Below are 10,931 nucleotides of genomic sequence, written 5' to 3'. Positions count from 1 at the left end.
AATATCAGGGGAGTTTCTGATTATAATGAAGAGAGATAATGCATGTAAAATGCTTACTCAGTCTCTGGTATAGACTAAGCCCTCGGTAAATGTTACCTAATACTATTAAACAGCAAGTAAAGTGGCTGGAAAAAAATACTTTCCTTTTCCCCATGTAGTCTACATAGTTTTGTGTGATAGCTGATAGTAACTTTGAACTGCATTTGTTTTTAAGTCGGTCAGATATGTCTTTTTATGATAATTTCAAGAGCAAGTAACAAAGAATAAGGCATGTGAGGAGACAGCATGATGTAATTAACCACGTGCACTATTGATGAGGACTTGGCTTCCCTCTGTACCACTTGATAGTCAGTGAAATAAATAATGGTGATAATTGTCACATTCCTAACAAAGACATCTGCTAAGCCAGGCTACTCAAGCAAAGCTGTTTGCTACTGACAGCTTGCTTCAAATGTGAATGTTGCCATTAAGAAAAAATAGAGTTTTTGTATTTATCATTTTACCTAATATGTTGTGTTGGTAATGCTTCATCTGGGAACCAAAAGAAATATAGATGATAATTAAATTCAACATTCAAAATTCTGTATTTGCTTATGGGACTATTAGTAGCTCTTTAATTTTTGTTCTTGCTGTTTTAACGTATATGCAATATATCTACATGATAAAAATAAAAAATCCAACGGTTAAGAGTGGTACCAACTGAAGGGTAGAAGTCTCCATTCTCACTACCCTCCCTCCCTCCTCTCTAGAGATTACCTTTTAAATCACACACTATGTAAAAACTGCACTAAATAATTATAAAAATCAACCAATTCTGCTTTATTTTAATATGACCTTGAATTTCAGAAAATCTCAACGTTGCATGATACCCAAAGACAAATCGTTCCATCTTTTGATTTTTCTCTATTTGTCAATTAATATTATCATAATAAAAATCTCCACTGCAAAATGATATTCCAAGGGACCCAAAAGAATGAAAGCTTTACTCTCTATTCCCTCATCTGATGACTGATCACTAAGAAGTATCTGAAGCAGTATCACCCTTAGACCAGGATGAGAAATGTCCCTGACCCTGGTCCCCAAACTTTTGAGGACCCTACCCTTGCCTTCCTTTGGCCTTATCCCTGGCCATGGAGTGAGATGTCTGTGTTGCTAAGCGGAATTGCCTACTCAGAGCCCGTGTGTCCTCTATTGGACCACATGTGGGGTAACCTGGACAGAGGAATTCCAAGGTCACCTGGTCCAAGCAACTTCCATGGCTTCTTTCCCACCTTTATCCTCCCAAGGATGGATAAGTCACAGGCTAGAGGCTAGGGTTCAGCTCTCCTCCTCCTTCCTGTTATTATCTGCTATGGAACTCTGAAGAGTCTGAGAAATCTAAATTCAAACCTAATCTTTTAGGTTGTTATGAAGATGTCAAGATAGGAGGATTTAAATATCTATTTAACAATTTGCTAGCTTGATTTATCACTTTAAAGTATTTAGATATAGTGGCTGTTGACCCCAATGTGTACTTTTGACCACGACCCCCTCAAATGTTAGGAGGCGGGCCTGATTTGAAGATAATGGCATTGTGAAGCTCATATAATTAAATGCCTTTCCATTTGAATTGTTTCTAAAAGTTCTTTGAAATAAAGGTAAAATGAATCTTACTCTTCCAATCACTAGCGTTTTTTTTCTAAATGAGAAACTTCCAATTTCAAATTATTCTGTCCCTCTATCTACCGTTAAAATACTCAATGAAGGAATGTCTTCCTAGAGGTAGAACAGAACTTGATTCTGTTAATATTTTTCAAAAATAACAAACTTTCATTATCTTGCTCTTCATTTCAAAGTTTTTTATGAATCTGCCATTCTTCCCTCTCTCCTCTTTTTTTTTCCTACCCATGAATTGTCTTTCTTTCAATCAATGATAAGAGTTTTTCAAAACAGGACATTTTATTTGAGCCTACCCTCACTTCACAGAAAAAGAAACTGAGGATTTTATGGAGGGGTAACATGATTTTTTAGTTAAAGTGGTTTAGGTGATTTGGTTCATATAATTTGGCAGGCTCAAATCAGTTTGGTTTTTATTTTATACTTATTTTTTAAATGATTTTATAGAGATGCAGAGGATAGAAAGATTCATCACTTGGGGAAGGGAGTTCTCAGCAATAATCACATTTTACCCAGGAGTCCATCTCACTGCTCATTCGCAGAGGGTCCTATAGGCAGGAGTTAACGAAATTAGTTAACTAGGTATTCCATTCACGTAGTTAGTGTGTGTGTGTGTGTGTGTGTGTGTGTGTGTGTGTGTGTGTATTCTTCTTCTCACCCTGTTCTCCATCCACCCTGTTTTTCCTACTCTAGCCCTGACAGGCGACCACTGTTATTAGGTATTGTGTGTGCACACATTGTTTCTTTAGACAAATACAAGTGCTTATACAACTGCTCTTTTCACTTTACAACCTTGCAGATCTTTCCTTATCAGTTCAGAAAGAGCTTCCTTTTTCTTTCTTGAATGTTGCATAGAATTATCCCATCACATAGCTATCTTATAATTTATTTTTGTTAATAACTTTCATTTCTTAAGAACAGTTTTATATTTACAAAAATATTGTGAATATAATACAGAGAATTCCCTTATACCTGTTTTCCCCTATTACTAACATTTTATTTTAGCATGGTACACTTGTTACAATTATTGAGCTAGTATTGATACATTAATATTAACTAAAGTCTATACTTTGTTCAGATTTCCTTAGTTTTACCATTTTCTGTTCCAGGAGATCATATTACATTCACTCATCATGTCTCCTTAGGTTCCTCTTGGTCGTGAGAGTTTCTTAGACTTTCCTTGGTTTTGTTGACCTTGACAGTTTTGAGGAATACCAGTCAGGTATTTTGTAAAATGTCCCTCAATTGAGATCTATATAATTTAATTTTGTATAAATATGTTTTGTACAAAGCATCTTTTGATGAATGCTTGATTTCCCCCCCCAGTTGTCTGCTATTACTAACAATGCTGAAATGAGTAACAGTGCACATCAGCTACTTTACACATTGCTAGTATAAAGCATAAACTTCCAGAATAGGCATTGGCAAGCTAAAGATAAATGCATTTGTAATTTTGCACTATTGCCAAATTACCTTCCATAGGGGCTATGTCACTTTATACTATATGTATAAGAGTACCTGTTTTCTGACAGCTATGCCAACAGAGTGTGTTGTAAAACGTTTGGGTTTTTGCCTGTCTGATAGGAGAAAATTGGTATCTGAGTGTGGTTTTAAAGTTCTAGTAACATTTATAATGAATGAAGAATTTTATATATATTATGGCTTATTATAATAGATTCTTTTCCTCCATTATATTTCTTTTTTTTTAAAAAATATTTTATTTATTTATTTGGTTGCTCCGGGTCTTAGTTGCAGCAGGCAGGCTCCTTAGTTGTGGCATGCAAACTCTTAGTTGCAGCATGCATGTGGGATCTAGTTCCCTGACCAGGGATCAAACCCTGGGCCCCCTGCACTAGGAGTGTGGAGTCTTATACACTGCGCCACCAGGGAAGTCCCTCCATTATACTTCTTACGTGTTTTTTGTGTGTATGAAAGCTATTGATTTCTGTATAATAATTTCATAAGGTAGAGGTAATTTTAGCTCAGTATCTCAGGGATGCTTGCCATGTGCCTGCATGTTAGGTCTTGTACTCATATGTTGAATCTTGTTCTCAAATGCAATAGTTGTTAACAGGTTGATTTCTATCTAGACATAATTATATACTCAAAAGAAACTGCTATTAACCATCTCAAGAGATGTCCAAGGAAGGTTACATTTCTGGCTTCTAGTAAGAATATTGTTCTGAGACTTCCCTGGTGGTCCAGTGGGTAGGACTCTGCGCTCCCAATGCAGGGGGCCCAGGTTCGAGCCCTGGTCGGGGAACTAGATCCCACACGCATGCCGCAACTAAGAAGTCCACATGCTGCAACTAAAGATCCCACATGCCACACTAAAAAGATCCTGCATGCCGCAATGAAGACACGGTGCAGCCAAAAATAAATTAATAAATATTTTTTTAAAAATTAGCTTTCTTTAAAAAAAAAAAAAGAATATTGCTCTGTAGTGTATCCTTTGACATCCTGTACCTTGTTAACCCAATGTCAGCTAGGACAGGCCCTCATCCTTTCTGTGGAGAGCAGAGATCATCACCCAGGTACAGAGAAGTGATCTCAGCACTGACCTCACTTTATAAGCAAGCCGCAAAAATACAGCAGTAATGTCTACAATGGAGGCATCCATCCAGGTTTTAGCAAATATTCTGCAAAGGAAGAGTGATATATTATAATTGCTCGAGGAAGCAAATTAATTCTGAGAGCTTTTGAAGGAAAGGATTGCTATTTACTTTTCATCTTCATGGAGAACCCCCATGTGTGTTTGGGAAGATTTTATAAAGGAGCTGAATAATAATAAGCTTTTCAGACACAGGTGAGGACAAAATCATGGCTTCAAGGATGGCAGAAAATCACACAATTCTTTTCTCCCCCTCTAATTTCTGTAATTTTCTTAATTTAATAATTCAACAGTTTGTTGTGGGCCTACCATCTTGTTAGATACTGGTAAGAGCTCTGGAGATATAAATATGCTATTACACACTCCCTGATGCCCTACATAATTATAATTTAAGTGAAGGACACGGAATTGGAGAAAAATAATGATGAATTTATATTTTAAGTGCTATTAAAGAGGTATGCACTAAGGAGTGTTACAAGAAGTAAAAATAATTCTATAGGGGATTAGAGATAGAAATGAGAAGTAATCAAGAGGAGGTAGGAGATTACAGAAGAGAAGAGATGACATTTAAGGCATGAGGATGATCAAGAGAGACTGAGCTGTCTAATCTCACGTAAGCCCTCACTCGATTGGTCCCTTTAGAATAGAGCCACCTTCCACAAAGAATGGTCCCTTACCTTGGGCATTTGTGTGCTGATTTTAGGTGGCAAACTGATACAACTTTAAATAAAATCTATTTACTCAGAAAATTATTCTCTTTGTCATTCTAATTGAAACCTTCTGATTAAATCAAGGAGAAAGGAGAAAGTCTGTTTGTAACTGGTATCCTTTTTTTTAATATCTTCTAGCACTTGCATTACTTTATTTTTTCCTTGCATTACTTTTTTTTTTTTTTAATTATCTTTATTTATTTATTTATTTTTGGCTGCGTTGGGTCTTCGTTGCCTCGTGCGGGCTTTCTCTAGTTGCGGCGACTGGGGACTACTCTTCGTTGCGGTGCACAGGCTTCTCAACGTGGTGGCTTCTTTTTGTTGCGGAGCTCAGGCTCTAGGCGCGCGGGCTCAGTAGTTGTGCCTCGCGGACGCTAGAGCGCAGGCTCAGTAGTTGTGGCACACAGGCTTAGCTGCCCTGTGGCATGTGGGATCTTCCTGGACCAGGGCTCGAACCTGTGTCCCTTGAATTGGCAGGCGGATTCTTAACCACTGCGCCACCAGGGAAGTCCCTCATCATATTTATCTTGAAGATTACTTTCTATTTCTGGAAAATGATTCTGGCTTTCCATTTACAGTTATGATATAAAGTTTTTAATTCATTCATTCAATTAATGTTTATTGAGTACTACCTTCAATGTGCCAGGCACTATTCAATGAACTTGTGGTACATCAGTAGAGAGAACAAAAATTCCTATCTGGAGGACCTTATAATATGGTTTAATTGCTGTTTTTTAAGTTTAAAATAAACTGGCTCAACTTTAAAGAAGCTAGTAAGTAAAGAATGATACAGGTGATCGCAGTATTGGGTACAGGAGGGAGGTAGTCTAGAGGAGAAGTTAACACAGACTGAGTCAAACTGCCTAAAGGTGAATCCTGGTTCGGTTACCTGTTAGTTCTGTGATGTTGAGTCACTTACTTCATTGTGCCTCAATTTCCTCCCCTGTAAAACAGTGCGAGAAATCAGTAAATGTTCGGTAGATTGGTAAAAATCCTGAAATTTGTATTCAGATGACTGAGTTTGGAGAAACATTGGAATAGATCATTTAAACAATTACTTAAACAATGCAAGATCAGGGTTTATGTTTTGTTTGTAACTTTTTTTATTTTGAAATAATTTGACTTATAGAAAAGTTACATAGAACAGAGAGTTCCTGTGTACATGTTCCTTCCCCTAACATTTAACAATTTACATGACCCACAGTATAATGATCAAAACTAAGAAATTAACATTGCTATAATACCTAATAATAGAGAATAACAATAATTAATCTACAGACTTTCTTTGGGTTACCCTGTTTTCCCTATCATCCTTTTCCATGATCCTATCCAGGATCTCACATGTAGTTGTCAGCTCTGCTTAGTCTCCAACAATGTGAACCATTCCTCAGTCTCTCCTTGTCTTTCATGACTTTGACACTTTTGAAGAATATTAGTTAGGTTTTCTATAGAATTTGCTATTTTCTCATGATTAAATTGAGTTTTATGCATTTTTGATCAGAATTCATGGAAGTGATGTGTCCTTCTTATGAGATCATAATCCAGGAGTTCATGATATTGGTATCTTATACCAGTGATGTTAACTCCCATCACTTGGTTAAGGTGCTATTTGCCAGGTTTCTCCACTATAAAGTTACTATTTTTACCTTCATAATTAATAAATATTTGGGGAGACACTTTGAGATTATGAAAATATCCTGTTTCTATTCCACTGATTTTAGTATCCACTGATGGATCTTGCCTGCAACAAATATTACTGTGGTGTTCTGTGTTCAGTTTTCTATTTTCCTCATTTCTTCCACATTTATTAATTGGAATTTTTATGTAAGATAGACTGTCTCTTCACTCCCATTTATTTTACAATTTATTAATATCAATAAGATTCATGGATATTTATTTTATTCTATGGATTATAATCCAATCCTATTGTTATTTATTTCTTGCTCAAATTGTTTCATCTTTGGTCACTGGAAGTCCTTTCTAGTTGGCCCCTATGTCTTTTTGATATGCTGCCATTGGTTTTTGAGTACTTCCTTACTTTTCTTGGCATCACAAGATGCTCCAGAATCACCTTTTATTTTCCCTGCCCCACCCCTGGAGTTAACAACTTCTCCAAAAAAAGAACTTAAATCAAATCAAATCAAATCTTACAGTATAAATATTAAACATAGAAAAAAATTAAAAACATAAAAAATTAATTTTCATTAAAAACTTTAATTTTTTTAAATTAAAAAATAAGACAAGGTGGCATCATTTTTAAAAAAAATATTTATTTATGGCTGCATTGTTGCTGCGCTAGGGCTTTCTCTAGTTGTGATGAGCAGGGGCTACTCTTTGTTGCGGTGCATGGGCTTCTCAGTGTGGTGGCTTCTCTTGTTGTGGAGCAGGGGCTCTAGGCGCACGGGCTTCAGCAGTGTGGCACACAGGCTCAGTAGTTGTGGCTCGCAGGCTTAGTTGCTCCGTGGCATGTGGGATCTTCCTGGACCAGGGATCTAACCTGTGTCCCCTTCACTGGTAGGCAGATTCTTAACCACTGTGCCACCAGGGCGCAGTGGTTAAGAAGTCCCATGGCATCATTTTTTGTCCCTTAGAATTTGGCTGCTACTTGAATTACAGTTTTCCTCTCAGGCCTAGGTTGCTAGTATTCATCAGATGAACACAATATTATATCATGGAGCAGTGGAGAGGTATTATATTCAGGGTGAATAATACTAAAATTCACAGCATAAAGATTAAGAGCATACACTCTAGAGTCAGATCGGCTGGGCTCAAATTCTAACTCAACCCCTTACTAGCCATATTACATTAGGCACGTTACTTAACTTCTGTGTGTCTTGGTTTCTTCATGTGTAAAAATGAGGTTAATAATGGTACTTAAAGTGTTTAGAAGAGTTCTTGGCACATAATAAGCATAGAATTTTACCACCAATTTACAGTGCTCTTTAAATCTTACAAAGGACTTGCAATTATATTAGCTCATTTTTATCACCAATAGCACTTGGTGTATTCCTATTTCAAACTTACAGATAAAGAAGCTGAGGCTTAGAAAGGTTAAGTGATTTTGCTGGATCATACAGCTTGAAAGTGATAAAAACAAGACTCAAACTTCAGTCAACCAGCTGCAAACTCTAGGTAGGAATGTAAGCACCAACTGTGGAAAGTAGAACATTAAAAAAACTAATAGGACAAAATTCTGTATTAACAAATTACCTGAGAACTCGTAGTTCTAAAGTCAGACTTCAGTGAGGTCTTTTCCTGAATCTATCTGGATTTCTTTTCTTTCTTTCTCTCTTTAAAAAAAAAATATATATATATATATATATATATTTATTTATTTAGACTGCGCCGGGTCTTAGTTGCGTGGGATCTTCGTTGTGGCATGTGGGATCTTTAGTTGCAGCATGCGGGATCTTTTTTTTTAGTTGCAGCATGTGGACTTTAGTTACGGCATGCATGTGAGATCTAGTTCCCTGACCAGGGATCGAACCCGGGCCCCCTGCATTGGGAGCACAGAGTCTTACCCACTGGACCACCAAGAGAGTCCTTATCTGGATTTCTTAACCTGGTCTATGACATCAGCTTTAAAAAAATTTTAAAAATCCTGATATATTTATGCAAAATTGTGTGTATGTGTATTTATTTTTCTGGGAAATGTTTTCACATGTTTCATCAAATCCTCTAAGGAATTTGTAAACCCCAAAACGTTAAGAACTTTGCCTGGACCACCTGAATTTTCTGACAACCTACTTATGTGGAGTGGTTATTACGTATTTGGATGTTTCCTTGATGCCATATTGGGGCAACTCACATCTTGATGGGAAGATAGCTAAAATTTTTTCTTATCTACTTTTTATCATGGTAATTTTCAAACATTCACAAAAGTGCAATTTCCATATACCCATCACTCAGCTTCAAAAATGTTTAACATAGAGTCAATCTTGTTTTACTAATAATCCTCAAACACACACATTCCTCTCTTGATTATTTTAACAAAACCCCACTTCATTTCATTTCATCTAAAAATATTCTAGATTGTCATATAACTAAATCTCAGTATAATCCCAATATACCATAGAGAACCAATTATGAAGTCTATTATTTATTCAATTATTTATTCATTCAACAGAATTTTATGAAGTACCTAATATTGTACATTGCAAGGTACTAGAGAAGAAAGATATCACATCACATGTTACTTTTTGAAGTTCTAAGATTTGGGCCCTTAGATGCCTTGAAAAATAGCTCAAGGCCAAAATAGCTCAAGGCCAATTCATGCTTGATTTCTAACCTTCTCTTTGCAACCCCTCCTCCCTATCAATCCATTTGTAAGTCCAATCAGCTGCATTTCCAAAATATATACCAAATTTCTCCATGTCTATTCATCTCAGTCGCTTTATCTTAGCCCTAGCCACCTCTGGCTTTCTGCTGCACTCTGAAGAGTCTTCTAACTGGTTTTCACGTTTCTGCTCTTGTCTCTCTATATTCCATTACCTGCTCAGGGAGATATGAACAGAAGCATTGAAGACAACATAAAAGTCCATCAGCCAAAGAATGGATAAATTATGGTATTTTAATATAAAAGAATACTAAACAGTTGTTAAAAATAAATGAATAAGAACTCTATACGAATGAATAAATCTCAAAAAAACATAACAGAGGGGAAGAAGAGCAAGTTGCAGAATAGGTACAGTATGGTACTATTCATATAAAGTTTAAAAACATGCAATGTCAATTATACCTTAATTAAAAAAAGCAAGGCAGTGTTACACATATTGTTTATGGATATGTATGCGTGTGTGAGTGTGTGTGTGTGTGTGTGTGTGTGTGTGGTAAAAGCACAAAAACATGAATGAAAATTATAAACATAAAATTCAGAATAGAAGTTACCTTTAAAGAGGGAGGGGAGGGACTTCCCTGGTGGTCCAGTGGTAAAAAATCCACCTTACAATGCAGGGGACGCGGGTTTGATTCCTGGTCAGGGAACTAAGATCCCACATGCTGCAGGGCAACTAAGCCAGCATGCCGCAACTACTGAGCTGGTGCGCCTCAACTAGAGCCTGCGTGCCGCAAACTACAGAGCCGACACGCTCAGGAGCCTGCACGCCACAACTAGAGAAGAGAAAAAACCTGCACGCCACAACTAGGGAGAAGCCCACGCGTGGCAAAGAAAGATCCCGCATGCCTCAACAAAGATCCTGCGTGCCACAACTAGGACCCCACGCAGCCAAAAATAAATAAAATGAATAAATAAATAATAAATAAATCTTAAAAAAAAAAAAAAAGAGGGAGGGGAATAGGATTGAGAAGGGTACCATGGGGATTTCACTGAATCTAATTTCTTGAAGTATCCATATTCTTGTTATCCATATATTTTTGGATACCTGAAATATTTTATAATTAAAAAAACACAAAAATCAAATCAAGGTCACATAAAATTCTCCAATGACTTTTCATTATTCCTTAAAAGAAATCCAAACCTCTTACCAAGGTACAGCAACAGGTCCTATATGATCTGGCTCCTTACTGACTCCCCAACCTCCTCTCTTCCCCACTCCCCAACAATCACCATGTTTTGGCCACACTGAATTTGGTTCTATTCCTTGAAGAAGTCAAGTTTGTTCTGACCTCAGGACCTTTGGCACTAGCTCTTACCTCTACCCTTAGAACATTCTCCTGTATGTTCACCCATTTGGCTTCTCATCATTTAGGTCTCAGCTCAAGCAAGCCTTTGTTTGACCATCCTATTTAAAATGGTCCCCACCTATTCTGTTTTTCTCTACACATCATCCTTTCATTCCCTTAACAGCACTCATTACCCTTCAAGGTCTCTTGTTTATGTATTTACTGAATGATTTCTACTGGAATGTAAGCTCCTTGTCTGTCTTTCCTACTGCTATAGCCCTGGCCATTACAACAGTGCCTCATGCATAGGAAGCACTTGATAAATTTTGGTT

General features: G+C 36.9%; 1 non-coding gene across 1 annotated transcript; it reads left to right on the top strand.

The window, feature by feature from the left end:
- Positions 1 to 3,846: 3,846 nt before the first annotated feature.
- Positions 3,847 to 3,919, top strand: TRNAG-CCC (transfer RNA glycine (anticodon CCC)). The gene has a single exon. It is a non-coding gene; the product is annotated as a tRNA-Gly (tRNA).
- The last annotated feature ends 7,012 nt before the right edge of the window (positions 3,920 to 10,931 follow it).

The sequence above is a fragment of the Eschrichtius robustus genome, chromosome 8 (assembly GCF_028021215.1).
Source record: "Eschrichtius robustus isolate mEscRob2 chromosome 8, mEscRob2.pri, whole genome shotgun sequence".
NCBI lineage: Eukaryota > Metazoa > Chordata > Mammalia > Artiodactyla > Eschrichtiidae > Eschrichtius > Eschrichtius robustus.
This window is presented reverse-complemented; position numbering and strand designations above follow the sequence as displayed.